Consider the following 17,476-nt stretch of genomic DNA (forward strand, 5'->3'; position numbering starts at 1 on the left):
GCTTACCCTCGGAACACAACAGTCAAACAGTTTCTCAAGTACTTCGATATTCAAGCCTCTAATTACAAGGATGGAAAAATATATACTTGCCAGTTTTGGTACAGACACATCTTCTCGGGGACTCAGACCAGAAAATGGATTCTTCGAGGCGTGTAAGCAGTTAAAGGAGAGAAGACAACTTAAAGGCATCTTTATATGGTCCTCTCACGATTCAAAAAAGTATGATTTCCAATATGAAAAACAGAGCCAACTGATGTTGGCATCGAGCTAGGGTTTGTAATTCACTGTTTAATTTAAAGGGTTTTCTTAATAAGGGATGCGAAGCATCAAAGTTTCCTGGTAATACTCTCATACATTTAATTTATGATTGAATAAAATTAATAAATTAATTTAAACTAAAAAAAAATAAAGCTCTTTGCAATGATATATTCACAAGGGATGTTGAGATAATTTGAAAATAAATTTTATTTGCCTCACTAGAATTTTCTATACATTTAGATACCCTAAACCTCGGAGCATCTCAATATGAAATAGATTATAAAAAAAATATATTTTTCCATAGCACATCTCCAAGTGTAAAATATGGGTTATGGATGTGAATACATCACATATTAGAAAAAGGTTTGTGAAAGTTGCATATAACTTGTTAATGATATAATTAGGCTTATAAAAGGGAATGCACAAATGACCTTAGTGGTATAGGGAGTTTCTTTTGGTGATGATGACTTCTAACTAAATGATTGTTCAAATTTGACCAAGAACATGGGTCATGAACCATGGTAAAGTACATTCTTTAAGTATAGTGGACATCAAAATAAATGATAATTTTTTCCCAAAGAAAATATTGTGGGACTCGTGGAACAAAGGAAATGGTGGTTATAACTTTTTTTCAAGTCATTATTTTCTCAACTAAGTTATATGCATATTGTGCTTCCTTAAAAATAGTCTTAATCTTCATTAAATTTACAATTTTAAATTAATTTTATATATCCAACTATTTAAACAATTCATTAAAACCTTATATTTCTTAAATAATTTATTAGGAAACAACAATAAATTAATGTATGAATTTTTACTTTGATGGTTGACGTTGAAAATGCATACACAATAAATAGAAGTTTATGCATTAAATTCAAATGAATTGTGGAAATTTGATAAATTTAAATAATAAATTAAATGCAAATATACATATTAATTCATAATAGTTTACATATTTTATAAATGAATTTCAAAATGGAAGATTGGACATAACCTTTAAACACCTTCTAAAACTCAACTACAAGTTGACACTTGACTTAACCAGTGCAATTAACAAAGAAATTTTTATCTCATAAAATTTACGTTAGTTCTCTTAATGACTCCTCTCACCAAACTTCATTTATAATTTTTGTAACTTTCTTTTAATAAATGGTTATCAACAATAATATTATTAAAAAAATACTCATTTAAAAAATAGGACCAAATATGATTTTTACCCTCATTAACAAAAATTTAAAGACTAAATGAAAAGGAAAAATAATTGAAGTTTTCAAAGTTAAAATAAAAACAAAATCCATTTTGAATCAAATGAAAGAAAGTCTGAAAATGTCATAGAAAAATAGTTGTCCTTTAAACCATGGGAAGTAGCTTATCTCAACACTAAGCATAAATTGCAACATCTAGAAGGTAATTTGGCATTGCAAGCCTAAATGATGACTTTATCAATAATACATATAGTACTTAAATATTTCAAGACCACTTTAACCCTAAAATGAATCTTTTGAATCCACGATTTCCTTTCTAACTATGAAAAAATATGCTTGACATTTTTTTTAAGGTGTGATGCTTCATTGCTAGTACAATACAAGCAAACAAGTTATAAATTTGGTTATATACAAATATATTTTATGATGTAATATCAAGGTTTCAAAAAATCTTGTTCCTTAGGAAACCTTATAAATGTTAAAAATTTATAAATATTATAATCAATATCTTACAATCAATCAACATCAAGTAGGCAAGAGCCTATAGTACAATAGTAACTTGTGAAACTCTCATCAGGAGATCTTGGTTTCAAATATAATCAAATTACACACATGATTAAAATTAATCTCAACCAAAAATAATAATAATTAATCTAGGCTTCATCCCATTACCAAGCAAAATAAAAAAGCAAGAGCAAGAAATATTCTAGTAGATTGTGCATAGATATTGACAAGTCTCTATCTGACATTGAGCACATCGTGCCCTCAGTTTTTCCTAAACACTAAATTTGATCGTGTGCTATAGATTGTAGGTGGAATTTTTTTTTGATCTATCATCCATTATTGCAAGAAAATTTTGTGGATTTTGGGAAAATTACACATGTCACACATCTTGCATGATCTTTTGAAACCTAGCAAATAATATTTAATGCCTGATCAACTTCAAGCCTATATTTATCAATGAATGGAATGTTAATCCATCTATGTTCCTATGAATGTGGGATCTTTTATTGAATTTTTTTCTTAAAGTCTAATAAAATTCAATACAAATATTATTATATAGAGTCAATCCTCCTTAATTGGACTAAAAAGAAGAAACTTTCCTTGCTTTGAATGACTATTTATTTATCTTGAACTAAAAAATTTAAAAATGTTTTCTGTGTGTGTGTGTGTGTGTGTACAAAATTATTGCTAAATATCCTACTTTGTAGAAACTCCATTCAACCTTTCAAAATTAATAACAACAAAAACTTAGACTAGTCAGAAAGGATCTAGTTATCTGTTTGTCAATGGAAAAGTACTAGAATTTCACTAAGTAATTCTAAATGCAATCTCTAGAAACCTGCAACTGCAACTATAAGATTGCAACAATAGTTATAAAAAAAGGAACTTTAGCACAATCCTTTCTCCTAAGAAAATAGGTCTACTGAATGTGCACACAAAATCAAACCTTTCTTCTTTGGCATCATAACACATTCTCAGACATTTGCTCCATTGGAGTCCTCAAACCCATTGAAATCTCAACCAATGATCTCTATAGGTGCTTCAAACATTAGTTTTAATGAGGTGATCTGCTTGGTAAATATGAAAACACTTCATTGTTGCTAGCAATAGAACTTGATATAATTCCCATTGGTAAAATGGTTGATGGATCTCCTAGTGACAATGAGTAGAAAAGAAGCGAGGGTAAGAGAATATTTTTTCATGATTCTCTCCCTTCTGACTAGTTGTCTTAAGAACTAGAAGAAATTGTGAGCAACTAGCAAAAGGGATATTAAGATTTTGTCCAATTCTGTCAATGTGAGATCCCACATTTCAAAATACAATGCCATTATAGTCTTGGTACATTGAGCCACTGGAAATGTGCCATGTAATGGCTTCCACCAAGAACAAAGGAAATTTGCTTCTAATTTAAATAATTGCAGAGCCTTGAGGGTAAATCTCATGATAATAGATATTTTGATTGAATTGTGATATCAAAAGAAATGAATATAAGAAGTAGGGTATTCTATTGGGTCTAAATGGGCATTCGTACCCAAATTCATCATCTAGAATGTGGTTAGAGATTTTAGGTAGTTTTAAAGAATAAATTGGTTAATTAAATAGATAGAGGAAGTTTGTCATAGTGATGAATATGTGACAGTGATAAGAGAATATAGTGCAATATGCGTGAAGATATTCTCCATCTTCTTGATTTTTATTTGATCCAATTGATAGTAGTAATTGATATATTGTGCTTTGTCTTAAGATGAAGGGATATTATTGCCTTATTTGGTAGACTTCAAGATGGGTGATGATGGGAAGGAGGCTAAAAAATGCACATTGCTTGCCTACAAATAAGCTCAAGGTTTTGCAATAAAAGAACTCACTACGAGCTATCCTCTTAGGCTAGGGCTAGATCATCTCAATTTATTTTTATTTTATAATAAAATTATGAATTCACTTGATCCAATATGCTCTCCTACCAAGTAGGGCTTTCATGAAAATTATAGGGTTGGATATAATGGGTGAAGAATCTTACAAATAAAAAACATTTATTATGAAACTCCTTGCAGACATCAAATGTGAATGAGGATATAGTCATAAGTTGCACTCACAAAATGGGAAGCCATGGCTCCTGATTTGGGGAAGTTCACAGTTATAGCCTCAAATTCTCAAGCATTTAAATTAGTTTTTTGTATACCAAGGACAAGAAATTAATGAACGGTCTTTTTCACAAAGGGATAAGGAAAATGAAACCATTCCATTCAACATCTATGGCCTTAGCACTAACTCTCATCAATGGGCTTCCATAGGGATCTCTAGCTCTCTGCAGTCTCATGGTGCCCTCATCTCATCTATGTGATCTCCTATGGTTGTTGGTCACCTCTGCATATAAACCACTCTCTATATATGGCTCTACCTCCCACAATAGAGAAAGAACCATACTATACATGTTCAGTGGTAGATGTTGATGGAATCTTTGGTTTGTTGTGTTAAAATAAAAGTTGAGGATTCTTTTCATATACATGAGAACAATCTAGAATAAGAACAGTTTGGAATATCTAGATGTAGTGATAAATTCCCTATCGCATGTGACAAATTCCCTCTCTATGATGAGCCAAAGGAAAAGATAGATATTAAAACACATTTAATGCACTAGAGAATGACATTTCTTTCTTTTAGTTTCATTTTAAAAAATGATTTTTTCACTTGCCTTTTTTTACTATGAGCCAATAAAGATTTAGAAAAAATGGTTTTTTTTGTAATTTTAAAAGCCAATAGAAATTTTCAAACCATACAACTAACTTTATAGCTTTAAACATTTTCAAAAATGATTAACTAGATTGTTTGCATTTTAGAAATTAAATGAATACAATAGTTATCTTGCCTATGGCAAGAACTAATAATAGCTAACTTCAAATGTACTATGAAACATTGAATGGCTATTGTCGAGATAGACTTGAAAGAAGTGGCACATTTTTTATATTACCATTGAACTTCCAACCTCTATTCTATTAAAAACCATGAGATTGAATTTAACAATATTCATATGTGGATGTTATAAATATCATTCATTTTGATGAATAAAAAGTACATTAAAAATGTTCAATATTTAATAGAAGGTGAGATGTACAAATTAACAATATTATGAAAATTTCTTCTATTAAATAATTATTCACTATTTAGGTTTGTGAACATTTTAGGTGCTACTATTGAACTATATTTGTTTCCCTTCAATTTTTAGGTGCTATTAAAATTGTGTAAGGAACTTTACTAGCATGACCCATTAGGTTTCACATTCTCGCTTCTCTTTTGTTAATGGTAACATTTTTTATTAATTAAAGTTTATTTTGATGTCTATTAAAAGTGAATTTTACATTGATTGGGAACATAAGCTATATGTACATTTAAATCTTAGTAGAATAACTCAGTGGGTATTATAATTAATCACACAAATAGGAAGAATAAAAATTATCATAAGTGAAAAATTCCCCATTGAGAGAGAGAGAGAGAGAGAGAGAGAGAGAGAGAGAGAGAGAGAGAGAGAGAGAGAGAGAGAGAGAGAGAGAGAGAGAGATCTAATGCATATTTCTCTAAAAGTAGAATTTTTTATAGTGATACTGGCTTGTTGATAGGGATGCTAAAGATGATCCAAAGCCATTCAACAATATTTCGTCCATTACGAAGAAGAAAAAGGAAGAACATTTATAGTATTTAGCTCCATTACAAAAAAGAAGTATTGGGTAGGAGAATAAAATATATATGTGATCATAAATGTTGAATGGAACTTTTTATTCAATCTTTAACATAAAATAATAATAAAATAGGTCCAACTACTCTCCTTGTAGGGGAGCCTTTGTTGTAGTAGAATTATGATTTCCAAAGTGTATATGTGTGCTTTAGGGTTAGTAATAGAAAATGAGTACTCTAGAAATCATTAAAGGTTACAAAATAAATCGCACATAGAAAATATGATCTAGAAAAATGGTACAAAGTAAAATGTATATTGTAAGTTTGGAGCAATAAAATGCTAGGCATAGATGTTCAGTATTCTAGTCTAAAGGTGTTCAAAATTGATAAAGATGAGCTAGAATATAGACAAGAAACTCTAAAATGATGCCACCTAGAAGTTATTTAGATGATAATTGATGCCTTCTACTGAATCAGTAAATCCTTTTTACCTATTTGAGATTTTTCAAAGCCTGTAATAATTTAATGTGTGCTCATATAACACTTCCACAATCAAGTTTGAGCTGGCATGTGTCCAATCTATCCTCCAAATCAAAAGCCTCCAATGCATCCAATCTTGCATCATGTGATAACAACTAGTCATGGTATTTTTTAGTCTTACTCCCCGCATCAGTGTACTAGATCTAGAATTGGTTTAATTTGACTTGATTGTCAACATCAACCATGTTATCCTTGCTTCCCTTGGATCTATCTCAAACACCCCATGTTCAAATCTTCCACGATCTAACCCAATTCTTCTAGAGACCAACTCTCCCAAAACATAACCACTCATTGCTTCCTTGTCACCAAGCCCAAACTGCTCTGAATCTGACTTGTTCCAATGTGCACAATAATCACCTCAAACTTAGATCACCTCTGAATATTGGATCAGGTAAAGCCTCTTAGTTGTCCTTACTATAGTGAGCTCTATGCTCATAAAAATACAATAGCCCAATATACAACTTTGACAACCCAGTGATCAAGACTGACTCCTACAATTGTCGTCCTTCATTGCTCCATTGTTTGTTGCCAAATTTTGAATTCACTAGCCACTGCCTTGATCCCAAATTCCTAAATGCTCTACCTTTGACTTCTGGCTGTTGACTCCTCTCTATCGTCCAAGGATGAATATTGTACTTCCTTTAGAGTGGAATCCTTCCATCTAGTCATTGCAGATTTGGGACTAGACCCATTTTAACTTCCTGTGCAACATGCCTATTACATTAAAGTTGTGACATATGTAGTGCTTGCCCCTAGTTTACATTTTGTTATTATTGCCAAACTCTATTAGGCCACTTTATGCTTGATGATTCATAGCATTATCTTTTAGATTATCAACTATTATTTCACACTTGGTTGATTTTATGATGAGACTAGTTGGTACTATTTACTTCATGTATGCATGATTATACCTTGATGATTATTATTATAGTGATTTCAGTTATTTGATGATGATTAGTTAGATGGATTATTATACATTTTTTTTTATGGATACTTACCCCATACTACATGTGTATGGTATGTGTGTATATTTTTTTTTATGTATGACAATTTTGATGTGGTTAAGGAAGGGAGTCGTAGTCACCTACTAGTTGGGATCTACACGATGCACCACTTCCTACCATTGCCTATTTAGTTTGGTATATATGTGTTTATACATGCATGGATTTTATGCAGATTATAGATACCACCTATCGACTTCCCTAAATTACCAAGATGAGCATACCCTATCACAATATCTCAGTGGTAAGAGAGGGGAGATAAATTCTTGAGTCCAAATCCTAACCTTTAAGCCCATTTGTCCTAGAAAATTAGGAGAAGTATTTGATATGATTGCCCTTTCAAATGCATTGTATGATGCCAATTTGTGATTATAACCCTAGATTTTGATCTTGTATGTAGTATTTTATGATGGGTTTTCATATTTTGTCTTATAGGTCTTTGGTATTTTTCTATTAATTAATTCAAATTAAAAGATTAATTAATGATTTAATTTAATGGAAAATTATTATGATATTTCCAATATTTAATTATATTTAATTAATTGAGAAATTAATTTTAAAAAGAATTTAATTTAAAGAGAAAATTATAGCCTAGTTTGAGTGCGTAATAATATTTATTTAATTTAATAACAACATATTTAGGATTGTGTTATTGCTATCCGGATTTAACTGTGTGATTTTGAGTCAAAATCATTGACCCATGTTTCATGATTAGTGATTCAACATGAATCCATCTCTCATGAGAATAAATGGAACACTTAGCACTCATTGGATCTAGGTGATGCTCATACAGGTGAAGCACCGAGACTTCCCAAGAGTTCACCCATCCTAGTACTACTATAGCATGAGCACATTTAACTATGAAGTTTCCTCCATAGTTAAACCCAAAGCTTGCAACCCCACTTTTAACTCATCTTTAAGTCATCTTGTGATATTTAAATGGCATAATTGTAACTTCATAAAATTAAGGATAAATTATGCAAATTGTTCAAAAAATGAGAATTGGTTAAGTTGTAAGGATAAACTATAAAGTTCATGTATTCAAAAAATTACATTGAAGTAAAATTCAAACCTTACTATTAACTCCAAAATACGTGTTTTCAAAATCAAACCAAACTATGAAACTACATTGTTATCTATATCTTGTCTATGTTTTGGGTTTGGGTTGACTAGAGTGCTGAGCAGTTTTAGGATGTCTACTAGAGGCTTGGGAGTTCTATGTTTGTGATATTACAATGATTTGATCTTTGATCTTTTAAATTCAACCATGCTAATGTGTCTGGTATGCTTTATGATGAGTTTGGATCTATTGTTCGTTGTTTCTTTCAATTTCTTGTGAGATAATGAGATGACTGTTATGACATAATTGTCTTGACCTTTGAGTCTTCGTTCAGTTATTTCTGGGATGCTTTCTAGCTGCTTGTAAAGAACTTAAGGTTTATTGTAAATTATCTTTTGATACTTTCCAGTCACTTGTATAGGACTGAGGTGAAATACTATGATTCTTTGATTGGTACTTTTATGAGCTTAGAGTAGGTTATCTATATGTAATATCGAGAAGTGGCTTGCAATGGAGGTCAGGGCCCAAAGTGGCTACCAAGGTAACACATTGTAGGTTGTTTAATAAGTGAAAATACTACACTAAATGAGATTAAAATGAACCTAATAAGAGTCTTTGTATTTCCTCACCCATGCCTCAAGTGATAGGAAAAATTAGGATGGGAGTAGATAGGACACTTGGTTGTAACCATGCATCATTAGTATGCCTTATTAGTACAAAAGGATACTAGTGTTGCACAGAGTCACTAGGGGTCGAGGTCAAATTAGACTGCCAGGGTAACTATAACATTGATTCATCCAATGACACTTGCCTGCTTGCATAGTAGATTCCCTATTTGTCTATGTTTGCCTCTAGGTCTAGATGTTGATTTATCTTGGAACCTTTGAGTTAGATTTCTTTTAGGGTTTTCCTTGACATATATATTAATTTTAATTTTGGGATTGATATCCTATTTGGGACTTGAGACTATCTCCTCAGCATGGTGGGAGTGGACCTTCTTGGGTTACCATGAGGTCAACTAGTAGTGCTTTTTACTCTTACCATTGAGATCCATCCATTGATGTCATGGTTGGAGTTCGTTGCCTGCAATTCCTTTCATTCTATCTTTTTTTATTATGATGGATAGTTATATCTTTGTGATGGATGACTTCACTTATTGTATTATACTTGTTTCATGGATCCAAAAGGGATGATGTAATCAATTTTATAAATGTATATTCTGTTAGGCTTTCATACCCTATGACATGTGTAGTGGATGACTGTGCATTCTGAATTTTATTGCCAAGTGGCATTTGGGACAAATGTATATTATTTAAGTGGAATGGATTTGTACTTTCATGGGGATGTGTTATTTATTAGACTTAGTATTATTTAAAATTAAATGTGACTCAATGTCTTGGGATCCTTAAGGAATGTAATCTATTATGTTTGCTTATGTATGATTGGATGTTATTGCTTCCACTACTTTGTGATTGTTGTACATGTTATTCTTTTTTTTTAAATGTTTTGAAAACTTAGTTAAACTTTAGGTTAATTCTTTTGGATCTCTTGGTAGGGCATTACAACCTAAGCCTACCCAAGTCAGCCACCAAAGAATGTCCAAGGATTAATAGAAACCCCACCTGTCCTATCTTGCACATCCACACATCATCAAGCCTTGGTGATCTCCATACTTTGCACATTGCCCATAGTGCAGACCTAAATTACCTCAACTTCACAAAGAGTTACCAAGTTGGTCGTTCAAGTTGATAAACTTGGTTATCAAGTTGGTCTCAAAGTGTAGACCCCCTACATCCTCCCCCACTAAACTAGTGGTGACATCCTCGATGCTTGCACAGCCTGCATTATGCTTGGGAGGTCCAAACATGTAATCCTTGGTTCTACTTGATGGAGTCCCTCCACCAAGAGAACCCGACATCTCTATCTATAAAGATCTTGGTTCTGCATTCTTTTGATTTCCAATCTCACTCATCCATATGATCAACTAGATCCTAAATGTCATAGGAGCAGGTGGGTCAAACTCTCACTTCTACACCACATGTTCATTCCAATTTGAGATCTCTACATCTCTCTTTTACCTCGTCAAATTTGAGTTACTGACTTCATGTTCATCAAATCCTGACTTCATCACCTAATTTTGTCCCCCATGGATTGAAGAAACAAAAGTTCTCACATGGCCACTCCAAGTATTTAGGGAGTTAGATTGAGTAGCTAGGATCATCAACTTTCCCTCATCACTTTCCAAATTGGCCAATTTCAACATACAGATTAGGAACTATAGATGTGTGAAATTTGCATGGACAACTACTAGGTCATTTCCCTACTTTATTTTACCAACCTAGACATTACTTAAATAGTGCAATGACTTGTCCCATGCTAGTGAGACAAAAAAGTGAAAAAAAAAGGTGCAAATAGTTTAACTTTGGAGGTGAACGAAGACCTCTATGAAGATAATCCTTGGAGAACAAGAAGTTACACTATAGAGGAATGAATTCCATTATTGTAGGTGTGGGTGGGCTAGAAATTTTTCCCTATCTCACGGGAATACATTGATAGAAAGATTCCTTAACCATAACAAAAGAAGTCAATGAATGTTGTGATGTGTTACTTACAGCTATGATCAACAGCACCAAGAGTGCATTTGACTAAACATATATCTGTCATTCGATGCATAGAGTCATTGCTAGATACATTCCTGCTTAGATAGATTGTCAAGAAAGAAACTCTCTATGTTCATTGTTGATATTTCCATTGTCATTAATGATGTGATAATTTATATTAGAAACTATGTGCTTTACCGAAATCAAATGTAAGAATATTATTTTTACATCCCCTTCTTACAATCAAAGAACATGAGACCTTTTCTTTGAGAAAGTATCCTCCTTAAAAATGATGTCATGGTATCTAAAATGGATATTATTCTACCTATATATTTATGAAGAGTACCCTTGTGTTTGGATAGTAACATGAACCTCTTTGATTTCAACATGTATTTTAGTTTTTGGTGAAAATACATTTCCAAACACAATTTGGTTCCACTTTATAACTCTCACATTAGCAAGTCTAATTTTTTTGGTCATCCTAAACATGAAAGTGCCATCAACTTTAGTATTCCACCATTCTTTTCTTTTATCTTGAAACCTAGGATGATATAGCCACATTTTCTTAGATTTAAATGGGAATTTTCTCTTAAGAGTCACTAGATCATAAAAAAAGAATATATAGGAAAATTATTTGATCCAACTATAGAGATAGAGATATAGAAACAAAATATTTGACTAAAAAAACATTGGAAATGGGGTCTCTATCTAGTCCAAATTCAACAAAGTCATCCAATAGTCTTTTGTTTGACCAAGTATAGTTGTTCCCCTAAAGATCAACATCTTCCATAGCTTGTTGAATAATAATTTCCATGAGAGACAATCTACCATCCATCTAAGTACCTATTCCTCAAACCTTTTCACTATCATAAAGAGGAGCGTTGAAAACCCCCATGATGAGACAACTGGTGTCCTAATTTTTTTCCTACAACAAGAAAGTATTTTCCATAATTTGACTCTATTAGACTTGGTGTTGGGAACATTGATGTTAGAGGTAACCCAAGTAAAATCATCCCTGACATGATAAAATTTAACAAGACCAAATTATCATCTAACACAAAGACTTCCCCATGAATAACATTCTAATTCTAGAAGATTGTATTACTACTAGAAGCTCCACCAAAACTACAACCTGCAACCCTACAATTTTTAAAGTTCTTAATTTTCTCAAACCTCTCTTTAAACATATTGGTTTATTGAATAATAATGTCAAGTTTATGATCCCTAACAATATTTCTAAGTACATCATATTTGTGTAGGCCATTTTGAGGCCTTTAATTTTCTAAGAGAAAATCTTCATTTATTAGCTAGAGAATATACCTCCTCAGTGGTTCTCTATTTATTCTCGATAAGTTTGTCTTACTTTAAGGGAAGAAAATTACCTTAGTTAAGCCCAAAAGTTTAGGAATTAACCATGAAATGAGACATCATGTAAAATTAAGACAATCATATTCACCTTGTCTAATATATATGGATGGATCAAGATCCATTATCCATATATATGTATAAATGATTGTGATGTAAATGTAGGATATAGGGTTTCTCTAGAAAAGTAATGTATGTACAAACCCAAATTCACAAATCCATGGATGTAGGTAAGCTCAAGTGATTGATAGGTTAGATGCTTCAGTTCTTGTATAGTGACAAATTTAAGTCTTCTTCCTTGATGCCCAACTCCACTATCTCCTTTAAGAAAGAAGATATATCTATAGAGGAAAATACATGAATGATGATATGAAATGAGGGTGTCCAATGAGTCCTTTCTCATTTTTCTTGAACTCATTGAATGAACCATAAAAACCTTCTTATGAAATGAATTAAACTAAATTCTCATTGCTTGTATGTATATAATTGATCAATGTAATGTATATCTAATGAGGTGATTGGGCTCCATTTTATACAAATTTAAGGATCAAAATAAATAAAAGAGCACCAAATAAAATAGGAAAGAAAGAGATAGAAAACCCAAAATGGACATAGAATCCCAAGACAAAATACCTTAGGTATAGGTTGACCTTCACCTATACCCTAGGTATAGGTTTAATTTTGCCTATATCCTAGGTATAGGATGACCTTGACTTATACCTGAGAGGTATGTTGCATTGGAATATTCTATGGGATCTCGTAGGTAGAGAAGAAATAGATAAAAATGGACAAAATTAAAGGAGAAAATGTCAATTCAAGCATAAAAACATACATATCTAGGGGAGAGGACCTACTACTTGAACGCATTCTGATAGTTGTGAATGGAGTTGTTCACTTAATACCTACACTTACTGACTTAATGTCCAATTTTTTTGACAAAATTGTACTAATACTTGTGACTTTAAAGTTGTTAGTACAATGTTAACTACCCAAAATTGAATAAAATGTACCCTTAGTTATAAAAATTAACCAATAATGTGATGCCACATCAGCTGTTCAACTATGGGTACCTTTTATGCACGACCATTGGTCTCACCTTTTTTTTGGGTTGTTTTGGACAACTTGGCAAAAAGCATGCTGATGTGGCATCATAATGGGTGATGTGGACTTGAAACCTTAGTTATAAGTAGATGACTCACCAAGTAACCTACTATAAAAAATTGGGAGCGATTTGAAATTTTTACGTAGGGTTTTGATAAGCGCAAAGTTAGGTTGTTCAAGTACCGGGTCCTTTCCCCTAGGTATCACTAAAATGGGGCTTGAAAATGTGTTAGAGCTTTGAAATTAATGGCAACTAGCTTTTAACATTGCACAATACTATTTCAATATATTTGAGAGTCATTATATCTTTAATTATTTAAAATAGACAAAATATTACTTGTTTATTAATACATGCATATATTATTATAATTCTTGAATATGAAAAAACTAAGATATGCTCATTTAAAATTATATGGAAAATGTTAATGCTTATAAAAAACATGTCCTTGCTTTTTTTCATGTTATATCTAATATTTATTTCTTTTTATCAAAGTAAATATAATAGAATTCTTTTTTTTCTTCATATAGTAGCTATACCTAAAATATTATAAAATGTCTCACTTTTGATTATTGATTTCGCATGTATTTTTTTTAAAATATTTGCAAATTGATAAAGTTTATCATTTCTTATGCTCCCCAACCCCTTCAAATTTACTAGATTTAACATTTTAACATTTTATCAAACTCTTTCTGGAATGAGTCCAATTATAATCACAAGACTTTGAATTATAAAACTTATTCTATGAGATTGCGATCAAATTCTTATAGATGTTAATTTACTTTGATATGATTGTGCACGAATTTTTAAAAGTGCTACATTTCCACAAATTGCATAAATTTTTGAGTACTAAAGTAAGTACACAAAATAATGAATTGTGATCAAATGGTAAAAATAGAGAATTTATTTTGAATTTCTCATTACTTCATACAAAGTTTTTTTATGGCTTTATTTAAATTTCAAAGGATCGTATGACTCTATGATCTTATGAATTGACTCTAATAAATTTAACAAAATAGAGAATGCACTCACAGTCATCTAGAACCAAGATCAATGATTAATCATTTTTAACTACAAAAATATTTCCAAAATATAACGATAGAGATAATTTGTAAAATCATCCAGAATTATGAATATGTTACAATATATTTATTTATTTGATTAATGATAAATAAATAAAAATATTTTTAAATAATGTAAAACACTTTATGACCTTGGATAAAACTATACACCTTGAGTAGTGAACAAAACCTAATATGATTTTTTTGTGGTTAGGATATCAAGCAAACATTATTAGAATTATTTTAATTTAAAAAATTGTCACAAAAAATTAGTACCAGATAGAAGACATAGTTCAAGTTTGAAATAATAAACAAAGAAAGACACAATAGAAAAGAAAACCTTCCTTAAAAATTTATTAAAGAAATACCTATAGGTCCAATGTAACAATCTACAATTTTTACATAATATAGGAGCTACTCTATGTATATGATGAACAATAGTCAGGATGAAATATATTTTCTAGGAGAACTCGGTGGATTATGGGTGGAATACACATCACTCATATTAGATAAGTTTCCTAGCCAAATTTCTAGGTTTGAAAAGGTAACCCTATAGTTTTGATATAGAGTCAATAAATATAGATATGATGAGTCTAGAATTCAATAGATTTGTAGAAAGAGATTTTAGAGGCACCACGTGAGTAGGAACATGATCACAAGTTACTAAAAAACCAAATTAGTTGGAGGAGTCCTTATATTCCATATTCGTAGTAGTAAGAAAACAATATATAACCTCACGTTTGAGTTATAAATTTTCATGACATTCATTTTTTAATATTTTTATTATAGTATTATTAAAAAGAAATATTTGTACTTCAAACTATAAATAATTATTATACATATGAGAGGTAATAATATGAATTTACCTTCAGGTGCTCATACCATATTTTATTGGTTATATGACACTCTCATTGTTGTTACAATGAAGGATCAAAACTCTACTAGACACTTAAGTTAACTTCATTTGTCCATAGATTTAAAGCTCAACATTAATAATTAGAGATTGAGAATGTGGTCCTTTATTTATGACCCCATAATCTTATAACTCTATGTCAAAATAATATAATATAGTTCTAAAAAGTACAGTACACTAATTTTACTAATCATGCCAATTGAAATATTTGTCTGATATTTAAAAATAATAATATTACTTAAGCAAATCAATAATTTATAATTATATTCCAACAACTATATTCCAATAAAAAAATGTAACGATTGTGATATTCTTATCTCCAAGCTTCGATATTGAAAAAAAAAAAATAGAAGGTTGATAGGGGAAATGATCCAATTTCCATCCATATTTGAATGACAGCCACGTCAAAAAATCCAATTAATGCTTATAAGAAGCCCTAAAAAATAATAGCACTAGTTGTACTAATAGCTTATCATATATAGTAATAGTTAATCATCTTTTAGTTTTCTTGGTTGCTGATTGGTCTATTTGTGCAAAAAGTACCTTTTTCTTTTGGTGAGTGGCTATATTCAGTGGTGAACATAATAGATTTCAAGAGAATGTTTTAAAATGACACTTTTTAGCCACCTCACACTCTGTGAGTTCCTAGAGAGAGCTATGTAAATAAGGGGAAAGCAGAAAGGTTAGAGATCAGAAATTGTAGATGTGCAAAATTAACCTAGACAACTACTAGATTATTTCTTTATTTTTCCAACCTAGACATTATCTAATTAATTAGATAGTGCAATGACTTGTCTCGTGCCGGCGCGAAAAAAAAAAAGTGTAAAGAAAAGTTCAGATAGTTTAACTTTGGAGTCGAACGGGGACCTCTATGAAGATAAGCCTTGGAGAACAAGAAGTTACAATGTAGAGGAATGAATTTCATTATTGTAGCTGTAGACAGGCTGGCAATTGTTCGCTATCTCACGGGAATCCATCGATAGAAAGATTCCTTAACCATAACAAAAGCAGTCAGTGAATGTTGTGATGTGTTAACAGCTGACAGCTGTGATCGATAGCACCAAGAGTTCGTTTGACTGAAAATGTAACTGTCATCCGATGCATAGAGTCATTGCCAGATACATTCCTGCTTAGATTCATTGTCGAGAAAGCAACTCACTATGTTTGTGTCTTTTCCATTACTCGGCCATTGGAGAGGAAGGTGCATCCACCAAATAAATCAATAAAGTAAGCAAGAGCAGACAAGCAGTACTCTCCTTATAAAGCAATACGTTCCTCTTTAAACTAACCACAATTGTCTTCTCTTCCCGAAGCTATATTCACTAGTATAACCCAGCCACCATGGAGTCTTACATGAAGATCTACATTTGTCTGATTTTGTTATCTCTCCCTATTTCACTCTCTAAGACTTTATTGTTTGTTATTCCCCCTATTTTCACTCTCTGTGATTTCATGTTTAGGATACTCCGGATATCATCATATGCCTGTTTTTTTCTCAGGCTTCTTAAAACTTTTTACGCTTAATTTTACTTGTAAACGATTCTGTGCAGGTGGTAACGCCAAACTATTGAGGGAATACATAGGCGCTGATGGCCTCGACGTCAAATTCTCCGATATGCCCATCAGTGACGACATTGAAGTCCATTTTATTCTGTCATTTGCCATCGACTATACAACTTCTTCTCATTCTCCCTCTCCAACAAACGGAAAATTCAACGTCTTCTGGGACACTGATAATCTGAGCCCTGCGGACGTTTTGGAGATGAAGTCGAAGCATAAAAATGTCAAGTTTGAGGTCAGCGTAGGCGGTGACGTGGCAGGAGAGAATGAAACACTTGTGCAGTTCCAGCCATCTTGTGTATCTTCATGGGTCACCAACGCAGTTTCTTCCCTCACAGAGATAATCAGAGAATACCATCTTGACGGCATCGACATCGACTACGAGCATTTCAACCATTCAGACCCAGATACATTTTCTGAATGTGTGGGGAAATTGATCGAAGAGCTGAAGAAGAAAAAGGTCATCTCCATGGCGTCCATTGCTCCTTATGAAGACGAGGGCCCCGTGCAGGCGAGTTACAAGGCACTGTGGAATAAATATGGTCGATCTTATATAGACCGTGTAAATTTCCAGTTCTATGCCTACGATAAGAGAACCACTGTCAAGCAATTTCTCGAGTATTTCCACACTCAGGCCTCAA

The 17,476-nt window shown here is 32.0% G+C and overlaps 1 pseudogene; it reads left to right on the top strand.

Annotated features, from left to right (window-relative positions):
• Positions 1–70: 70 nt before the first annotated feature.
• The window catches only part of LOC149577539 (chitinase 2 pseudogene), a 17,612-nt pseudogene continuing 206 nt past the window's right edge, over positions 71–17,476 (top strand).

This window comes from Cupressus sempervirens, chromosome 1, assembly GCF_028749045.1.
Source record: "Cupressus sempervirens isolate cs-2001-9-10 chromosome 1, ASM2874904v1, whole genome shotgun sequence".
NCBI classification, from domain to species: domain Eukaryota; kingdom Viridiplantae; phylum Streptophyta; class Pinopsida; order Cupressales; family Cupressaceae; genus Cupressus; species Cupressus sempervirens.